This window comes from Macaca fascicularis, chromosome 10 (assembly GCF_037993035.2).
Source record: "Macaca fascicularis isolate 582-1 chromosome 10, T2T-MFA8v1.1".
NCBI lineage: Eukaryota > Metazoa > Chordata > Mammalia > Primates > Cercopithecidae > Macaca > Macaca fascicularis.
The window spans coordinates 83,791,910-83,812,236 of NC_088384.1; the positions used below are offsets into that span (position 1 = coordinate 83,791,910).

The 20,327-nt window shown below is 40.1% G+C and overlaps 1 protein-coding gene and 1 pseudogene across 4 annotated transcripts in view; one reads left to right on the forward strand and one right to left on the reverse strand.

Annotated features, from left to right (window-relative positions):
- Window positions 1-20,327, reverse strand: part of ATRN (attractin) — a 180,252-nt gene that overhangs the window by 152,294 nt on the left and 7,631 nt on the right. The window lies entirely within an intron of this gene.
- On the forward strand, window positions 7,622-9,241 carry LOC102141402 (splicing factor 3A subunit 3 pseudogene; annotated as a pseudogene).

The window sequence follows — 20,327 nt, forward strand, 5'->3', positions numbered from 1 at the left end:
CAAGCCTGTAATCCCAGCACTTTGGGAGGCCGAGACGGGCGGATCACGAGGTCAGGAGATCGAGACCATCCTGGCTAACACGGTGAAACCCCGTCTCTACTAAAAATACAAAAAAAAACTTAGCCGGGCGAGGTGGCAGGCGCCTGTAGTCCCAGCTACTCGGGAGGCTGAGGCAGGAGAATGGCGTAAACCCGGGAGGCGGAGCTTGCAGTGAGCTGAGATCCGGCCACTGCACTCCAGCCTGGGTGACAGAGCGAGACTCCGTCTCAAAAAAAAAAAATAAAAAATAAACTTCAAGAATTCTCCTTTGTGTGTCTTTTGTACCAACTCCAAGATTTAGAGTTGTATTCAGCAGGGAAGTGCAGGGAAGACTGAGTCTATACTATCTCATTTGTAATGAAAGCCTCCCTATAAGTCTGTTTCAATTATCTGTTTTCTCTCCTGATTTTCAGTCAATTTTTAAATTTTCAGGTCTTATTTTTTTTATTGAATGCCAGACTAAGTTTCACAATTATGTAAATATTTATTACATTATAAAATATTATACATAGTAATTATAATAATAACTTGAGGCAATGCTTGATGCTATCTTCCTCCACAGATTTACATTTGCTTCTAGCAAACAATAAAGCTAGGAGCAGATTCTTTAATCCAATCAGGGATTGAGGTAATGTGAAAGCTGGGCTTCAGCCTTTGTAAGAGCTGATCTATTTTGAGTTCACCCTTAAGCACAGGGTGTAGCCCATCCTTCAGGGTTCCCAACTAAAAGCCTGAGGTATTTTCCAGTGCCCCTTCTTTCTTTGCAGCCCCTGAAATCCAACTGTGTCCCCTGGTGCTGCATAACCACCAAAACTCTGCTTAGAACCTCAGTCTCTCTGCCATTACTTTGTGCTCAATCTCTTAGCTGCACATCTCAAATCGGCCAATCACCCCAAGGGAAAAGCTGTACCAAAAGTTGGCCCTCGCCCCTGAGTTTACCTTCTCTCCAAAATTTTGGTCTCTGTGGTCCCTTCTTTGCCTTGCTCACTTTCCAAAGCCTTCAAGTATAGATTTTTAAAACAATATTTCCCATCTTCTCTAATAGCTGGTCTCAGTTGGAGCACTGGCTTAGAAAAAGCTATTCTACCACTGATAGAAATGAAAATCCCCCTAGTGGCCTGTTTTGTGATATAAAGAGATGTCACAGGATCACCTTATAGCATTCTTGACCCCAACATGAAATAAGCCATTTTTCTAAGGTACCCTAAGTTCCTTGTAGTGGGAATTAGTATTTACAGAACAGAATCTGGCATTAGAAGTGCTCAATGCTACCTAGGTTGCTTTCTGGGATTTTCCAGCAGAGAAAATCAGACAATACATTTTCAAAAAAGAAAAAATATCGTGAGTTCATACTGACATCTCCAACTCAAATTTATGATCCCAAGATTCTTAATCAACAACTTCTCTGCTTCTACCTTTGTATCTCTCTTTTCCACACCAAAATCCAGGGCCCCAATCCAATAAAATTATCCACTTGTTTTCCTTAACACCACATACTTCCAGAACAATACCAATAATTCCAACTATACAATTACTAAAAACAGTTTACAATATTTTTGCAGTTGTTTGTCCTTGAGGATATGTCCCTCTAGAAATGTATAATCAAATTACTATGTTTCAAAGTCATTTGAAAGACCATGTGCTTCAGCCTCAAACTTAATATACATTTAGGTTCACTTACTCCATTTTGCACTTGATTCTTAGTGATTGCCTTTTTTCTCTCATTTTAATTTATTTTTATTTTATAATATGGTAAAGCATTGGCATGGCTCTAAATGTAATCCACAAAATAAAGAACATTCAGAAGTCTAGCCTCCATCCCTGTTTCATCCACCCCATTCCCTCTCTCTCCTTAATCATTTTTATTAGTTTTTGGTTTATCATTCCATTGGTGTGTTTATATGTATGCACAATATACATTTATAGATTTATAGATCCCCTTTCTTTAAAAAATGATAGCGTACAATACTACTGTTCTGCTACAGTGGGTTTTTTTTTTTCATTTAACAATATATTCTCCCCAACAGCAGTATATAGCTATTTCTCCTTCCCTTTTATAGCTACATAGTACTCTGTTCTGTGAACATGTCATACTTTATTTAACCAGCCCTCTAATGATACAAGCCCAGACTGAACTGCTCTTGAATTTTGTTTTACAGTTTAAAATGAAAATTCAAATGGTCTCACTGTGGTGACCAAATTGCTAACCTGCTGGTATTCTGGCCTTTGCTTTAACAGCTTTCAACAAAAAAGTTAACCATATAGACAAGACACAAAATATGCTCACAAAGCCCCTACCCAGACCCCTGATAATAGGGTTCTCAGATTAACATCGAAATATCTGCAGAGCTTTAAAAAACACAGATGATGTGGCCCTAACACAAACCCCTCTTGGGTAGAATTCAGCATTGCACTGGTCTTTTTTTTTTTTTTTTTTTTTGAGATGGAGTCTCGCTCTGTCGCCCAGGCTGGAGTGCAGTGGCCCGATCTCAGCTCACTGCAAGCTCCGCCTCCCCGGTTCACGCCATTCTCCTGCCTCAGCCTCCCGAGTAGCTGGGACTACAGGCGCCCGCCACCTCGCCCAGCTAGTTTTTTTTTTTTTGTATTTTTTAGTAGAGACGGGGTTTCACCGTGTTAGCCAGGATGATCTCGATCTCCTGACCTCGTGATCCACCCGTCTCGGCCTTGCACTGGTGTCTTTAAAAGCTCCACAAATGATTCTAATACACCAAATCAATAACACACTTTCTATATATGATCTTGTAATGTCTAAGTGTTAAAGTAACTGACTTAAATTTTTGGCACCAATACCAAAAATATTTCTGCATTCCAAAGTTTCATCTCTAATCACAAAATTTTGATCTAATTTCTTAAATTCAAAAGAAAGACAAAGATTCATCATTAATATTTACTCATACTAGTGATCTAAAATGTAAAATATTAAGCATTTGTCCTAATTATTAAAAATAATAATAAAGCTACAATCATTATAAATGATATAACATTATAAATGAATGCTATATGTTTTAATATTTAGGACATTCTACTACACCCATCCACAATAATTAAAACAACCATAAAATAATATGGCTCCCTCATATTTTTAAATAATAATAAATCATCAACCTTGAAAGACTCATTAAAAGCAACGGACCAGGCTGGGCGCGGTGGCTCAAGCCTGTAATCCCAGCACTTTGGGAGGCCGAGATGGGTGGATCACGAGGTCAGGAGATCGAGACCATCCTGGCTAACATGGTGAAACCCCGTCTCTACTAAAAAATACAAAAAAAAAACTAGCCGGGCGAGGTGGCGGGCGCCTGTAGTCCCAGCTACTCGGGAGGCTGAGGCAGGAGAATAGCGGGAAGCCGGAAGGCGGAGCTGCAGTGAGCTGAGATCCGGCCACTGCACTCCAGCTTGGGCGACAGAGCGAGACTCCGTCTCAAAAAAAAAAAAAAAAAAAAAAAAAAAAAAAAGCAACGGACCAGTCCTTTGCTCAAATCCTGGGCTGTCCCTGGAATTGTCCTGGCTGGATCAAGGTCTCCACGATACTCCTACAGGTAATTCCATCTGCATCCATGGCTTCATCTATCACCTCTGTGTTGCTAACTGCCCAAGCTGTATTTCCAGCTCAAGGCTAGACCCATGTTTCAGACTTATATTCCTTATATCAAAAATTTAAGTCATTAAATCCCCTTCTTTTATGTTTTCTTTAAACAACTTTGTCATCTACCCTATCTTCCAAAAAATTATTGACTCTTTCTTCACCTTCACCTCCATTCATTCAGCCTACAAACCAATCTCATCTTTTTCCCTCTTTGATCCCACTGCCAATGCCAATGCTCTAATTTGAATTCTCCTCCTCCCTGTCTAGTCTACTGCAACAGTTTCTTAACTGTGGCTCAGCCCAGTTCCCCAGTCTGGACAGTTCTTGGCAGAGCCACCTGTCATCTTCTTTATAAAGTTATAAAGGGCAATCTGATCAGGTCAAAACCTGCCTGGAAACCTTTGCATGCCTTAGCACAACATGCAAGGTCTGTGACAATCCAACCCCAACTTACCCAGCCTGCTCCATCACTAGCCACTGCTCCCCAGACTGAGCAGACCATATTGTGGCAATATTGACTAGTATTTCTTCCTCAACTCACCTGCATTAAGTCTTTGTGGCTTAGCACAGCCTGACTTCTCTGTCTAGAATAACTTATTTTCTCCTAACCAACCTTTCAGATCCCACTTCAAATGTCCCTTGGAACTCTGAGAACCTGTGCCCCAAGTTTTCTGTGCTGAGCTGATTAATGCCTTCTCCGTCGTAAACGCATCATGTGGTTTGATTATTACTGTTATAGAGAATAATCTCTGCCCACGATACTGCCAAGATTTTCTCAAGAACATATCTCATTCACCTCTTTTTCGCCAGTGCCTAAAACATCCTAGATATTCATGTAACATTTGTTGCCTAATAAATAACAGCATCAACTCTAACACAGTTTTGCAACAACAAAAATGTTCAAGCTCTTATTAAGAGCAAAGTTTACTATAAAGGAAGTCCAGAACAATCTTATGTGTATCCATTACAGTATGGGAAAAAAAAAATTTCAAAAGCTAGAGAACTGCAGGTGGACCTTTCTTTCAAAGTCATCTGAACACTGACTCTATTCCCTCAGATGAATAGGTGCTGTGTGGATGCCTAGTTCGGTTCAAGAACAAAGAAAGTTCAATGGTTTACAGCAGCTATAAAGAGGTTGTTCATGTTTTTTTAAAACAGAAATAAAAACTCAGGCTAGCCAGACTGGTTCATGCCTGTAATCCCAGCACTTTGGGAGGCTGAGCTGGGAGGATCGCTTGAGGCCAGGAGCTTGAGACCAGCCTAGACAACACAGCAAGACCCTATCTCTACAAAAAAATACAAACAGGTTGGCCACAGTGACTCATGCCTATAATCCCAAACACTATGGGAGGTCAAGGCAGATGGATCGCTTGAGCCTAATAGTTCAAAACTAGCCTAGGCAACATCATGAGACCCAATCTCTACCAAAAAAAAAAAAAAAATTAGCCAGGTGTGGTATGGCACACACCTGCAGTCCTAGCTACTCAGGAGGCTGAGGTGGAAGGATGGCCTGAGTTCAGGAAGTCAAGGCTGCAGTGAGCTATGATAATGCCACTGCACTCCGGCCTGGTGGCAGAGTGAGACTCTGTCTCTAAAAAAAAGTTTCTTTTAATTGTACACACACACACACACACACACACACAAACATACCTACATATGTATATGTATTTATTATCTATATTAAATTATATATTATTTATAATACACATATAATTATACATTTTATATAATTATAGATATTATATACTTTATATTTTATATAATTATAAATAAACATATATACCCACTATACATACGTATTTTTATATATTAGTTATTTGTGTGTGTGTGTGTGTGTGCATCTCTCTCTTTCTCTCTCTCTCTCTGGACAGTACAGCAGCAAAAACTGAGTTCCAGAACCAACAAAACTCAATCCTGATCTTATGGCAGAATTCTCTCTTCCCATTCAGCTCAGTCCACCTGAAATGATAAAACAGCCCCATTCTCCAATGCTCAAAACGTTGATGTGAGTTTCGTTAGTTTCTTCCTGTGCTTGATATCCCATTCATCACATGTATGAACAATTTATGACATAACTGCCATCAAAGACTTCCTTAGATGTATTCCCTCATCTCCATTCCCACTCTACCCCAAGCTCAAAAATAATTCATGGTAATCTTATTGCCAACACCGCTGGCTACCTTCAGCAGCTTCTGAGACCAGCCCACAAAGTCTACTAAGCACCTTACAGCAGAACAACATTCCTAAAGCACCAATGTCACCATGTCACTACCCTTGTCAATATTTAGAATAACTCTGTACAGACTGTAGAATGAAGTCTGAACTCCTCCTGTTCCTGACATTCTAACTATTAAGAATGTCCATCCTTCTCCTCTCACCTGCCAAGCCAATTCTCATGGTCCCCCAGACACTCGGTGCCCACTCTTACCTCTCCTGTGCTTTTGCTCCTACCGTATTCCCCCTCCTTCCCGGAGAACACGCACACACGCGCGCACACACACACACACACACACACACACACACACATTCCCCTATCTAGAATATGCTTTCAACCCTTTTTGTATATTCAACAACCAGAATCTCTCACAGGGCCCTGAATATTAGGCAAAAATAAGCATAAATAAGGGTTACATTCAACCTGTTGGCTATCAGGTCTCTGTAACTATAATCTCTTTGAAAAAGTCCATGGAAATATATAGCAATGAAAGAAAAGAAAAGGCAATGGGCAAAGATAAAGAAAAGAAGTTTGGCCGGGCGCGGTGGCTCAAGCCTGTAATCACAGCACTTTGGGAGGCCGAGGCGGGCGGATCACAAGGTCAGGAGATCGAGACCACAGTGAAACCCCGTCTCTACTAAAAATACAAAAAATTAGCCGGGCGCGGTGGCGGGCGCCTGTAGTCCCAGCTACTCAGGAGGCTGAGGCAGGAGAATGGCGGGAACCCGGGAGGCGGAGCTTGCAGTGAGCCGAGATCGCGCCACTGCACTCCAGCCTGGGCGACAGCGTGAGACTCCGTCTCAAAAAAAAAAAAAAAAAAAAGAAAAGAAGTTTAAGGATACTGATATTTAACTGCACTCCTCTTAGTCATCTGATACCTTTCATTTACATTCAACCTTACACTTTCCAGAAATTTTTTATGGTTATTTAAGACTACAAAGACCTACACAATCTTGCTTCTACCCATAAATGAAGAAAAAAGAATACCAGCAGATACTTAGATAAGTTTTGGGGGTTGAACAGACAAGATTTCACAATAGTTTGCAGGTGAGTAAATGGGAATAAAGAAAACACCCAGGTTTCTAGCCTGCGTGGTCTCATACAAGTGCTAAGAAAACTGAGGGTCAAACAGGCTTGGAGTAAAAATTAAAAGTTCAGTGTTACAGTATTCGAAGTCCCCAGACTGAGAAGAATATCTGAGTTTCAGGTATATATACAGAAGACGATTGAGTGCAGATGCATAGCAAGTGCCCAGAAGAACTCTGACTTTTACAAGCCAGAAGAAGACAAAGTCTGCAAATGAGCAGTCAGTCAAGCATGGCAAAAAAGAAACAGAGCACGGAGTCCCAGAATCCAGAAGCAAGTTTGCAAAAAGGAAGCAGTGAAATGTTATGAAGTTTTGTAAGACAAGGCCAGAGAATTAACCACTGGATTTGACAAGCTATGGACACTGCTGCTCCTATGATCTCTGACAGTCACAAGTTACAGAGAAAATTGGAAGTGAGGAAGTAGGACAAGAGAACAATTTCATTTGCAGGAGTTTTGTTGTAAAATGAAACATAGAAATGAGGCCACATTTGGAGAAGTCATGGGAGATAAAAGAAGGGTTGGTTTTTTTCCACCCAGAGAGCTAATAATCTACAGATAATTATTAGAATAAATAAAATACTTTAGGAAAGGTGCAAAAAGTCCATTGCATTTCCTTTAACCAGCAGCAAACAACTAATTATAAACATTTTAAGAGAGGCTGCGGCTAAGAAAAGATGGAGACAATACTGGTGCAGCAGCAGCGCTATCATGAGAAGGAAAGGCTCATGGACGTCATGGCCAAAGAGATGCTGACTAAGAAGTCCACGCTCCGGGACCAGATCAATTCTGATCACCGCACTCAGGTCATACAAGACAGGTATATGGAGGTCAGTGGGAACCCGAGGGATTTGTATGATGATAAAGATGGATTACGAAAGGAGGAGCTCAATGCCATTTCAGGACCCAATGAGTTTGCTGAATTCTATAATAGACTCAAGCAAATAAAGGAATTCCACCAGAAGCCCCCAAATGAGATCTGTGTGCCAATGTCAGTGGAATTTGAGGAGCTCCTGAAGACTTCGAGAGAATCCAAGTTAAGAGGCACAAAACTTGGTGGAGTGGAGTTCACAGATGAAGAGGGATGTATGTGGTCGTTACCTCGATCTCCATGACTGTTACCTCAAGTACATTAACCTGAAGGCATCTGAGAAGATGGATTATATCACATACCCGTCCATCTTTGACCAATTATTTGACATTCCTAAAGAAAGGAAGAATGCAGAGTGTAAGACATACCTAGAGATGCTGCTTGAGTACCTTCAGGATTACACAGATAGAGTGAAGCCTCTCCAAGACCAGAATGAAATTTTTGGGAAGATTCAGGCTGAGTCTGAGAAGAAATGGGAGAATGGGACCTTTCCTGGATGGCCGAAAGAGACAAGCGGTGCTCTGACCCATGCTGGAGCCCATCTTGACCTCTCCGCATTCTCCTCCAGGGAGGAGTTGGCCTCTCTGGGTTTGGACAGATTGAAATCTGCTCTCTTAGCTTTAGGCTTGAAATGTGGCGGGACCCTAGAACAGCGAGTCCAGAGACTATTCAGCACCAAAGGAAAGTCCCTGGAGTCACCTGATAACTCTTTGTCTGCCAAAAATCCCAAGTCAAAGAGCACCAAGCGAGACACTGAGAGGAACAAAGACACTGCTTTTCTAGAAGCCCAGATCTATGTATACTCTGACTCATGGGGGACAGCGACATCTCACTCATGAAAATGTACAGCGCAAGCAAGCAAGGACAGGAGAAGAGCAAGAAGAGGAAGAAGAGCAGATCAGTGAGAGTGAGAGTGAAGATGAAAAGAACGAGATCATTTACAACCCCAAAAACCTGCCACTTGGCTGGGATGGCAAACCCATTCCCTACTGGCTGTATAAGTTTCATGGCCTAAATATCAACTATAACTGTGAGATTTGTGGAAACTACACCTACCAAGGGCCCCAAAGCCTTCCAGCAACACTTTGCTGAATGGCATCATGTTCATGGCATGAGGTGTTTGGGCATCCCGAGCACTGCTCACTTTGCTAATGTGACACAGATTGAAGATGCTGTCTCCTTGTGGGCCAAACTCAAATTGCAGAAGGCTTCAGAATGATGGCAGCCTGACACTGAGGAAGAATATGAAGACTCAAGTGGGAATGTTGTGAATAAGAAGACATATGAGGATCTGAAAAGACAAGGACTGCTCTAGTGTTCAGGGATGTAGCTCAGCTTTTGGGCTAGCCCAGGCTTCCCTGAGATCTGCTTTTTCTTTTTCTCCCAACCAAATCCTCTTAAAGACCCTTTGTTACATAGTCTCATGGTCTAGCATGCATCCTGCAGAAACAAGGCATGCTGGCAGATTGCAGGGTTGAGATGTGTTTTATATTTTAAAAGATTCTGCCAGAAATAAAACCAGACCTTGTTAAAAAAAAAAAAAATTAAAGATACAATTTACAAAAGCATAAAAAACATCAAATATCTGTGGTTCACACCTGTAATGCCAGCACTTTGGGAGGCCGAGGCAAGCAGATCACTTGAGGTCAGGAGTTCGAGATCAACCTGGCCAACATGGTGAAACCCCATCTCTACTAAAAATACAAAAATTAGCCTAGCATGGTGGCGCACACCTGTAATCCCAGCTACCTGGGAGGCTGAGGCAGGAGAATTGCTTGAACCTAGGAGGCGGAGGTTGCAGTGAGCCAAGATCACGCCACTTCACTCCAGCCTGGGCAACAGACCAAGACTCCGTCTCAAAAAAAAAAAAAAAAAAAATCAAATATCTTGGAAAGAGATATACAAAACCTCTGCATAGAAAATTATAAAGCATTAAGGCAAATTAGAAAAGATTTAAATAAATAAAGGTATACACCATGTTTGGGGTTCAGAAGACTCAACATTATAAAAGCTGTCAATTCACTTAAAACTGAGTTATAGGTTCAGTACCAACCTAATCATATTCTCAAGATTTTCTTCTTGTCAAAAATAAACAAGGTGACTCTAAAATGTATATGGAAATGCCATGGACCAAGAATAGCCAAAACAAACTTGGAAAAGAACAAGAAAAATAAGTTAAGGAGACTTGACATAAATCTATACTAATTAAGACAGTGCAGTATTACTGGCATAAGGATAGACAAACGGACCAAAGGAATAGAATAGAAAGTCCAGAAACAGATCATATATACATAAACACCTGATTGATAACAGAGACAGCACTACGGAGCACTGGGAAAAGAAAGGTCTTCTCAAAAAATGGGACTGGATATGCATAAAGCAAATAAATGTGACTCTAATAAATGTGAATCTGAATATGCATAAAGCAAATAAATGTGACTCTAACCTCACACCACACACACACACCCCTCTTTCTCCAGGTGGACTGTAGATTTAAGTGTGAAAGACAAAACAATGAAATGTCCAGAAGACAATATAGAAGAGTATCTTCACAATCTTGGGATAGGGAAAGATTTCAACAAGACACAAAAAGCATTCTCCAAAGGGAAAAAAAATCAATACATTTCACTACGTTAAAATCAAGAAGTAAATGCAATCTGCAATATAACATCATTTTAACTGCCAGCTGAACCTGAAAAAAAGTAAGAGAAATCACTAAAGGCCAAAATTAGAGACCTGAAAATCAGAGCAGGGAACATGTTAGCCAACTCCACAGTGTCCTGTGAGAGGCTGTCAATCTCCATGATCCAAGAGCACATCACCCTCTATAAAAGAATCTGGATCTAAATGCTCAAAAGGAAACCACTGAGGCCTAGGTCAATGTAAGGCAGGGAGTTGGAACCGAGAGCCCTTCAAGAAGGATGGAACCCTTAAAGAGCTTTTAAAAACCAAACCTAGCTCTTAGGCACAGAAAAGCAACAAGAAAGCAGTTTCAGCATGGATCAAGGCAGGGGAAAATCCCTCCCAATTACTTCATAATGAGTCCCACACCCACTTGAGTTCTAATATATACTACCCTCACTTGGGTTCTAGCTACCCATAAGAAAATAAAATTAACATAGAAAGTAGCCCCAGGTCAGAATACCCCCAAATATATCTAGTAAAAATAATTACAAACTCTCTCTAGAGACATCTGTCTATTGATAAAGTCTCACTGAAGAGAAACTCAAATTTTCAACAAAATTGAAGCAATGCACCATGAACAAAAATCAGCAAATTAACAACAGGATTAGACCCATAAAGTTCAGTTACTAGAACAATCCAATAAAGAACACAAAATAAATTTAATTTTGGAGGCCGACATGGGTGGATCACGAGATCAGGAGTTCAAGACCAGCCTGGCCAAGATGGTGAAACCCTGTCTCTACTAAAAATACAAAAATTAGCTGGGTGTGGTGGTACGCACCTGTAATCCCAGCTACTCGGGAGGCTGAGGTAGAGAACTGCTTAAACCTGGGGGGCAGAGGTTGCAATGAGCCGAGATCACACCACTGCACTCCAGCCTGGAGAACAAGACTTGGTCTCAAAAAATTAATTAATTAATTAATTTAAATTGCTTAAAGGCACAATAGGATCAAAAGTATCAAAAAAAAATAACACTATGAAAATAAGTGACCAGTTTTATTTTTTTTTTATTTTTTATTTTTTTTTTTGAGACGGAGTCTGGCTCTGCCGCCCAGGCTGGAGTGCAGTGGCCGGATCTCAGCTCACTGCAAGCTCCACCTCCCGGGTTCACGCCATTCTCCTGCCTCAGCCTCCCGAGTAGTTGGGACTACAGGCGCCCGCCACCGCGCCCGGCTAGTTTTTTGTATTTTTTAGTAGAGACGGGGTTTCACCGTGTTAGCCAGGATGGTCTCGATCTCCTGACCTCGTGATCCGCCCGTCTCGGCCTCCCAAAGTGCTGGGATTACAGGCTTGAGCCACCGCGCCCGGCCGACCAGTTTTATTAATAAAAGGTAAAACCTCTAGATATTAAATTAAAAATATAATCACTGAAAATGAAAATTTAACAAGTTACACCACAAATTAGATACAGTTAAAGTGAGAATTTGTGAACTAGAGAACAGATCTGAGGAAATTATTCTGAATGCAACAGAGGGAAATAAAGAGATAAAAATTATGAGAAGTGGAAAGTAAAGAGAATGAAAAGAATAGGCAATACATGTCTAAAAGTCATACTAAGAGAAAATAACAAAATGTAAAGTAAGCTTTAAAAAGATAATACCTGAGAATTTCCCAGACATGATAACAGACTTGAATCCTCAGATAAAGAATGCACATACATTGAGCAAAATAAAAATAAATCCACATTTGGGCACATCATAGTAATACTACATTAATACAATCAACCAAAGAGAAAGGGAAAAAAAAATAACAGAGAGATAGACTATGAGTAAAAGCAAGAGCACGTATAAAAAACCAGAATGGTTGGGTATGGTGGCTCACACCTGTAATCCCAGCACTTTGGGAGGCCAAGGTGGACAGATCACTTGAGGCCAGGAGTTCGAGACCAGCCTGGCCAACACAATGAAACCCCACATCTACTAAAAATAAAAAAGTGGCTGGTCATGGTGGCATACACTGTAACCCCAACTACTCAGGAAGGTGAGGCACCAGAATCGCTTGAACCCAGAAAGCAGAGGTTGCAGTGAGTCAAGATTGCACCACTGCAATCCAGCATGGGTGACAGAGCAAGACTCTGTCTCAAAAAAAAAAAAAAAAGAAAAGGAAACAAAATGGCACCTGAGATATGCTTCAAAATAATCTACGCTAGCTGGCGGGAGGAGGGGAGGGCATGGGAATGGGGCAGTGGTAAAAGTAAAAAGGACTGGCTACGAGCTGCAAATGTTGAAGCTGGTGACAGACACGTCAGACTTGTTATACTTTCCATTTTTGTTTATTTGAAAATTTCCAGAAGAAGCAGCTAAAAAAGAGAGAAAGAAAAAAAAATTACCTATGAATGAATTAGACTGACAGCTGACTTTGAAATACCAGTAATAAAAATCAGAAGACATTGAAAAAAATATTCAAATTGCTCAAACAAAACACTGATCAATCTTAAATTCCAGCCCCAGCTAAATGAGCATTCAAGGGTGAAGACAAAATAAAACAATAGACAAAATCTGACATGCTTGCCAAAAGAAAAGCTCACAAGCACAGTTCAAAAATTCAGGCCAGGCACAGTGGCTCATGCCTGTAATCCCAGCACTTTGAGAGGCCGAGGCAGGGGGATCATGAGGTCACGAGTTCCAGACCAGCCTGACCAACATGGTGAAACCCCGTCTCTACTAAAAATACAAAAATTACCCAGGCACGGTGGTGGGCGCTTGTAATCCCAACTACTTGGGAGGCTGAGGCAGGAGAATCACTTGAACCCGGGAGGCAGAGGTTGCAGTGAGCCAAGATCGCATCATTGCACTCCAGCCTGGACAACAGGGCAAGACTCTGTCTAAAAAAAAAAAAAACACTCGAGGCCGGGCGCGGTGGCTCAAGCCTGTAATCCCAGCACTTTGGGAGGCCGAGACGGGCGGATCACGAGGTCAGGAGATCGAGACCATCCTGGCTAATACGGTGAAACCCCGTCTCTACTAAAAAATACAAAAAACTAGCTGGGCGAGGTGGCGGGCGCTTGTAGTCCCAGCTACTCGGGAGGCTGAGGCAGGAGAATGGCGTAAACCTGGGAGGCGGAGCTTGCAGTGAGCTGAGATCCGGCCACTGCACTCCAGCCTGGGCAACAGAGCCAGACTCCATCTCAAAAAAAAAAAAAAAAAAAAAAAAACTCAAAGTATTGGCAAATCAAATCTAAAAATCTGTATTAAAAAACATATCATGGCCAAAATGCGTTCAACTCAGGAATACAAACATGGTCTAACAATTAAAAACTGTATCAGTGTAATTTACCACATTAACAGATGAAAGACAAACATCAATATGATCACAGGTCACGTTCTATGTGCAGGGAACTATTCCATAGGATTCCTTTTAAAGTCAAGATCAAGACCGTTCAGCAATGTCCTACAATGATAATATTCAACAACATGAACTAGCTCATTAATTAGACAAGAAAGAAGGTGTATACGGATTAGAAATAAACTGTCACAACTTACTGGCAGCATGACTATCAACATGGGAAACAGGAGAATCCACACACAAACTACCAGTACTACAAGAGCTTAGGAAGGATTCATAGATATACAAATTCAAAATACAAGGAAATCAATTCTGCCTTTGCACTTCTGCCATCACCATGACGGTGAGGCTCAGCCAGCCTCTGATACAGAGATGTGACAGCTGTGACACCCTCATCCCCACCAGCTGAGCCCAGTCAACCTCCTGCCTAGATCCAGACAGGTGAATAAGTTTACTAGACATCAAGAGAAGTGACCAGATAAATACAGATACTCATGAGCTACATATTACTCAGTGCAATAATAATTTTAAAATCCATTCCTAGGTACTATAGTAATCAATTAGTTTCTAGTAATAACAAAATTCTCTATCTAGTAGTAAATCTAATAAAAGTGTGTCAGATCATTTGAAAAAAGCTATAAGAATTTACCGAAAGATATAAGAGACCTAAATAACTGGAAATATAAAGCATCTTTCCAGAAGGATGCGAAGGATGGAAAAGCCCTCTATTATAAAGATGACAGATTTCCCCAGGCTTATCTCAACATCAACTGAAATTCCAAACAAAATATCAACAGGGATTTTTGTTGAAATTAGAGGAGCCAAGAGTTAAAAATAATCAAGATAAATCTGAAGTTTTAAATGATCATAGCACAATTCAATTCAAATGGGGAGCAGGGGCAAAACTGTTCTATAAATGAAACTGCAACAATTGCTTACCATATAAACATAATTAAATTAGGTCAATATATAACAAATCATTCACAGAAGTAAGTTACAGGTAGATAAAAGATCAGAATGAAATAAAGCAAAATTTTTAAATTCTGAGGAAGTGAAATATAGAAGAGTATATTTACAAGGTTAGTACAGGAATTTTAAAATATAACACAAAAAGGACAAGCCATAAAGGAAAAGAATTATAACATTTACTACATACGGGTTTTGGTTTTTTGGGGCTTTTTAAGAGACAAGGTCTCTCTCTGTCACCCAGGCTAGAATGCAGTAGTGTGATCTTAGCTCACTGCAGCCTCAAACTGCTGGGCTCAAGTGACCCTCCCACCTCAGCTTCCCAAGTAGCTAAGACTACAGTTATGTGCTATTATACCCTGCAAATTTTTAAAATTTTTTATAGAGATAGGGTCTCACTGTGTTGCTCAGACTGTTCTCAAACTCCTGGGCTTAAGCAATCCTCTCACCTCAGCCTCCCAAAGTGCTGGGATTACGGTGTGAGTCATCATGCCTGGCCTCATATATTTTTTAAAATGAGGATGGTTATTAAACTGCTATGGAATTGGATTCTATTCAAAATATATTTTTACGGTAATACTGTATAATGGGTTTTTTTTTAGCAGCTCTATTTATACTATACAGAAATTGTATCTCTGCAACTCTATAAATTCTTTTTTTTTTTTTTTTAAATAATGTGTCAACTGCATGTCAACCTAAAAGCAAGGAAGTAAAAAGAATTTCTGTTATTTTCGAGGTGTTTCAAAAGACTGAAGATCACTACCCTAGAGAAAAATCACACATGTATATGCATAAAGAGATAGGTAAAGAATGTTAATTGGGCCGGGCAGAGTGGCTCACACCTATAATCCCAGCACTCTGAGAGCCCCAGGCAGGCAAATTGCTTAGGCCAGGAGTTCAAGATCAGCCCGGGCAACATAGTGAAGCCTGGTCTCTACTAAAAACACAAAAAATTAGCTGGGTGCGGTGGCACATGCATGTAGTCTCAGCTATTCCAGAGGCTGAGGTAGGAGGATCACCTAAGTGTGTGGTGATTGCACCACTGCACTCCAGCCTGGGTGATAGAGTGAGACCCTGTCACACACACACAAAAAAAGAATGTAATTGTAGCACTATTTGTAACAGCCAATGTTGAAAAATTCTAAATGCCCATCAGCAGGAAAACGGGTCAGTAAACTGGAATCCTTCTGTAATTAATATTAACTATGAATCTGCTAGAACTACATTTATCAACAGATAAACCTCCAGCATATCTCATCTCAAGATTAAAAAATGCTACATGTTTTTGGGAACAAGATATTGTTCGCAGAAATATCTCTCTGTACTTTCTCTCTGGTATCTGTAATAAGAGTAGAAACATGCAAGAGAAATAATAAACATCAACTTCACCATACTAGTTACCTCTGGGGAAAGTGTATGGTGAACAGGGATTAAGACGGGGTGGTAACATGGGGACCCTGGTCAGTATCTGTAACATTTTGTTACTTAGAATAACATTAATATGAAGAAAATTCAGAAAAACCACGTTGCAAGTACAAAGAGATATTCCTTGCATCTCTTCCATAGGCTTCGAATATTTCATATTAATAGGAAGTTATAGTTAGTTCAGAGACTGAACCAGCACTAAACATATTATCACTTTAAAGAAATGAGTTACACATTTTGTCAGTATTGGTCAGTGTTTCTCAAAGAGTTGGCCAAATACTGCTCCCATTAAAAGACAGTCATGGCATCTATCAAAAGAGAAGCATAAGACACAATGATATTTATATATAAGTTATGAGAAGGCATAAAATGAATCTAATTCTGCAGATCTCAAGATCATCTTTGCCAAACCTTCTGATCAAAATCCTTGACAAGATATCTTCAGTACTTCAATAACAAGTGTTCAAAAGGGAAAACTGAGTGACAATTACAGCCAGGTTGGCCTTTTCATTCAATTTAGAGAAAAACTATCCAAACAGGAAGTGTGATATTTGTAGAGAAATGCTTACAAATAGCTGAAAATCGCTATCATTTTATCATTTAGAATCAAAACATGCAAAAAAATTCTAAAAAATAATTGTGAAAGCACAAATTTATGAATATAAAACGTTAGGACAGGTAAACTATTTTTAATAGCACAAAACACAGTTAAATTCAATCTCTATTTTAATATACATTTTATACCAAAATTTAATGTCTTTTTTTTTGTCTACAACTCACACTTTTCCTTACATAATTAAAGCACATAAAACAACATATGCACCATGTTTTACATAGAGTAAGGTCAAATTTTCCTTTGAATATCATTATAAATTATATTTAAAATATACCTTATAATCTTTATTAACAAACTACTTTTACTTTATTTAAAATTATCTTAAAAACAGGATACATTTTTTAAAGGATTATTATTTTTTAATTCCTACGAGAATCCATAAGATTATACATTTTTGTGAAAGAATCTGTGAATTCAAAAATTGAGAAAACACAGGTCAAGGGAGGTTACTTATGTGACTCTTAACAGCAGCTGACAGAATTCCAGCCCCTAATGTTTACTGGCTTCTTAGTAAACCAATCAAAAAATTATTTGAATACAAAAAGGACCACGAGAAATTAATTGGAAAATTCATTCATTTAATAATTGTATACTTTTAATGTCAAATTCTAAAAAAAAAAAAAAAAGGAAATTCACCCATTACTAAAATTAACTTCTCTAAGTGAAAACCAGAAAATTCTAAATAGGTAAACATGTAAATAAATAGCTAGAACTGAAGTCCACCCAAAACGTAAACAGAAAAACTGAAAACTTAAGAATTAAAAATTTAAAGGGTCCAAGCATGATGGCTCTCATCTGTAATCCCAGTACTTTGGCAGGGTAAGATGAGAGGATTGCTTGAGTCCAGGAGTTCGAGATCAGCCTGGGTGACATAGTGAGACCTCATCTCTACAAAATTAAAAAATTAGCCAGGCATGGTGGTGCGCACCTGCAGTTCTAGCTACTCAGGAGGCTGAGGTGGAAGGATCACTTGAGCCCAGAGGCTCAACGTGGTTGAGGCTGCAGTGAGCAGTGACTGCACCACTGCACTTCAGCATGGGTGACAGGGTAAGACCCTGTCTCAAACACTCGAAGATCAATCCACTAGCAGAAAAAGAAAAAAATTTTTTTTAATGTTTTAATTGAAAGGATGATATCAAACCATGGTCTCAGTGATAAAAGAAAAGCAGTTAAAGAGATATGACATAAAGAAAATGAAAAGTGGGAAAAAAAAGCAAGACAAATATAAGAAAGCCATCATAAGAAGGAAGTCACGTTAATAATAACAGACCAGTTTGAAAGTATAGAAAGAAAAGGGAAAATGGATGGAACAAAGTAATGAAATGAAAGATGAGAATAGTATATAATATATAGATGGAAGTCACTTGCCAAAATGCATGTGGGAATTCACAGAAAATAGTACAATATTATTTAAGTGGGAAACAAGTTTCATAGTAAGTTAATGGCCAATTTCCAGACACAAGTATTTCAAAAAGTACAACTACAGTTTCATTTCAGTTTTGGAAATATGATTGTGTTAAACAGAAAAACCAGTGTAAGATTTCTGTTCAGTCATAACACTAGGTACCCACTTCTATATTTCTTAAGATAAAAATATCCTACAAATATATTAAATCACTTAATCACATTTATATGGTCAAAACTGTTTTGATCATAAACATACTCTCCTTTTTATCCTATGTACATACCTGTTCTCTATACTGTGGTAAATAAAAAGCATCTGCCCATCTTGGGAACCTTTCATAGAGATAAAGTCTATGGTAATTTGTTACAGAAGCCCTAACTGACTAACCCTAGTCAGCTGACCCTCCCTCCCTCCCTCTGTATGTTAGGAATTGTTCTACTGTAAGTGGCAGGAAATCCAACTCTAACCGGCTTAAGAAAAACACAGACTGCAGTAATTCAAACCAAAAATTACACCTTCAGGCAAGTTTTGATGCAGAGATTCAGAAAGTTATCAGGTCTCCCGCTCCATTTCTCTGTCATCCTCCATCTTCTGGGAGTTGCTCTGACCTGAGGTGAATTCCTTAAAACAGCAATGGTAACTCTAACAGTTCTAGGCATTATGGCCTCCCCACACAGAAAAGAAGGCAACACATGTCCTTCTAAATGCCCACAGAGGAAAGGGATCTCCGACAAAAGTCCTGAGATTCACTCTGATTGAGTCCATTAAAATCAATCATAAGCCCATTTCCAAACAATCAGCACGGCCAGAAACTGGAATGCCCTGAGGGCTTATCCTAGGTCAAGCATGCACGTGAAGCTGCAGATTGTCGGGAAGGGATGAAGAGTCCATTACAACCTTATAATCTCACCCCCTTCCTTCCATTACACCCCTCAAAAGTTATGTTCCAACAACATGCATCCACATTCAGTTCTCCACACGCTGTGGGTTGGACTGTGTTCCCCAAAAAGATATGTCAAAGTCCTAACCCTGGGTCCCTGTGAATGTGACCTTATTTGGAAACAGGGCCTTGGCAGATGCAACAAAGTTAAGATGACGCAATACTCGTACATCCAATATGACTGGTACTCTTTTTTTTTTTTTTTTTTTTTGAGACGGAGTCTTGCTCTGTCGCCCAGGCTGGAGTGCAGTGGCCGGATCTCAGCTCACTGCAAGCCCCGCCTCCCGGGTTCACGCCATTCTCCTGCCTCAGCCTCCCAAGTAGCTGGGACTACAGGCGCCCGCCACCTCGCCCGGCTAGTTTTTTGTATTTTTTAGTAGAGACGGGATTTCACCGTGTTAGCCAGGATGGTCTCGATCTTCTGACCTCGTGATCCACCCGTCTCGGCCTCCCAAAGTGCTGGGATTACAGGCTTGAGCCACCACGCCCGGCCTGACTGGTACTCTTAAGAGAAAAGATAGAGACACAAAGGGAGGGAGAGTAGCACGTGAGATTGAAAGGACGGAGGCAGAGACTGAAGTGATGCATCTACAAGCCAAAATGCCAAGGACTGCTGGCAACTCCAGAAGCGAAGAGAAAAGCATGAAACAGATCCTCCCTCAGAGTCTTCAGAGAGATCGTGGCCCTGCCAGCACCTTGATTTCAGGCTTCTAGCCCCCAGAACTATGAGAGAATAAATTTCTGTTGTTTTATGCCATGAGTTTGTGGTACTTCACTGTAACAGCCCTAGGAAATTAATACACTAAGTATGATAATCCGTAATTCTTTGCCTTTGCAGATCAGCTCTTCATTCCTTCTGGAATGCCTTTCTCCCCAAGATGGTCTACTCATACTAAACCTCTCGGACCTGCCCAAATGTCCTCTCTTCTGTGATGTCTTCCACCAGAACCCCCAAAAGAGTTAGTTGATCACATCTTAGTCCAGCAACACATATTGCCTGTATTTTTATTATGAAGTTCTAATTGCTGTGCACGTAGCTGTCTTCCCTTCATAGTTATAATTATAAGTTCTCTGAGGGGAAAGCAAGGCCTGATTCTTACACACCTTCATATCCTCAAGGAACAGCACAGTACCTAACACATAATATTCAGCAGATATTTATGAAGTGAATTAGCTGATGACTTATTTCA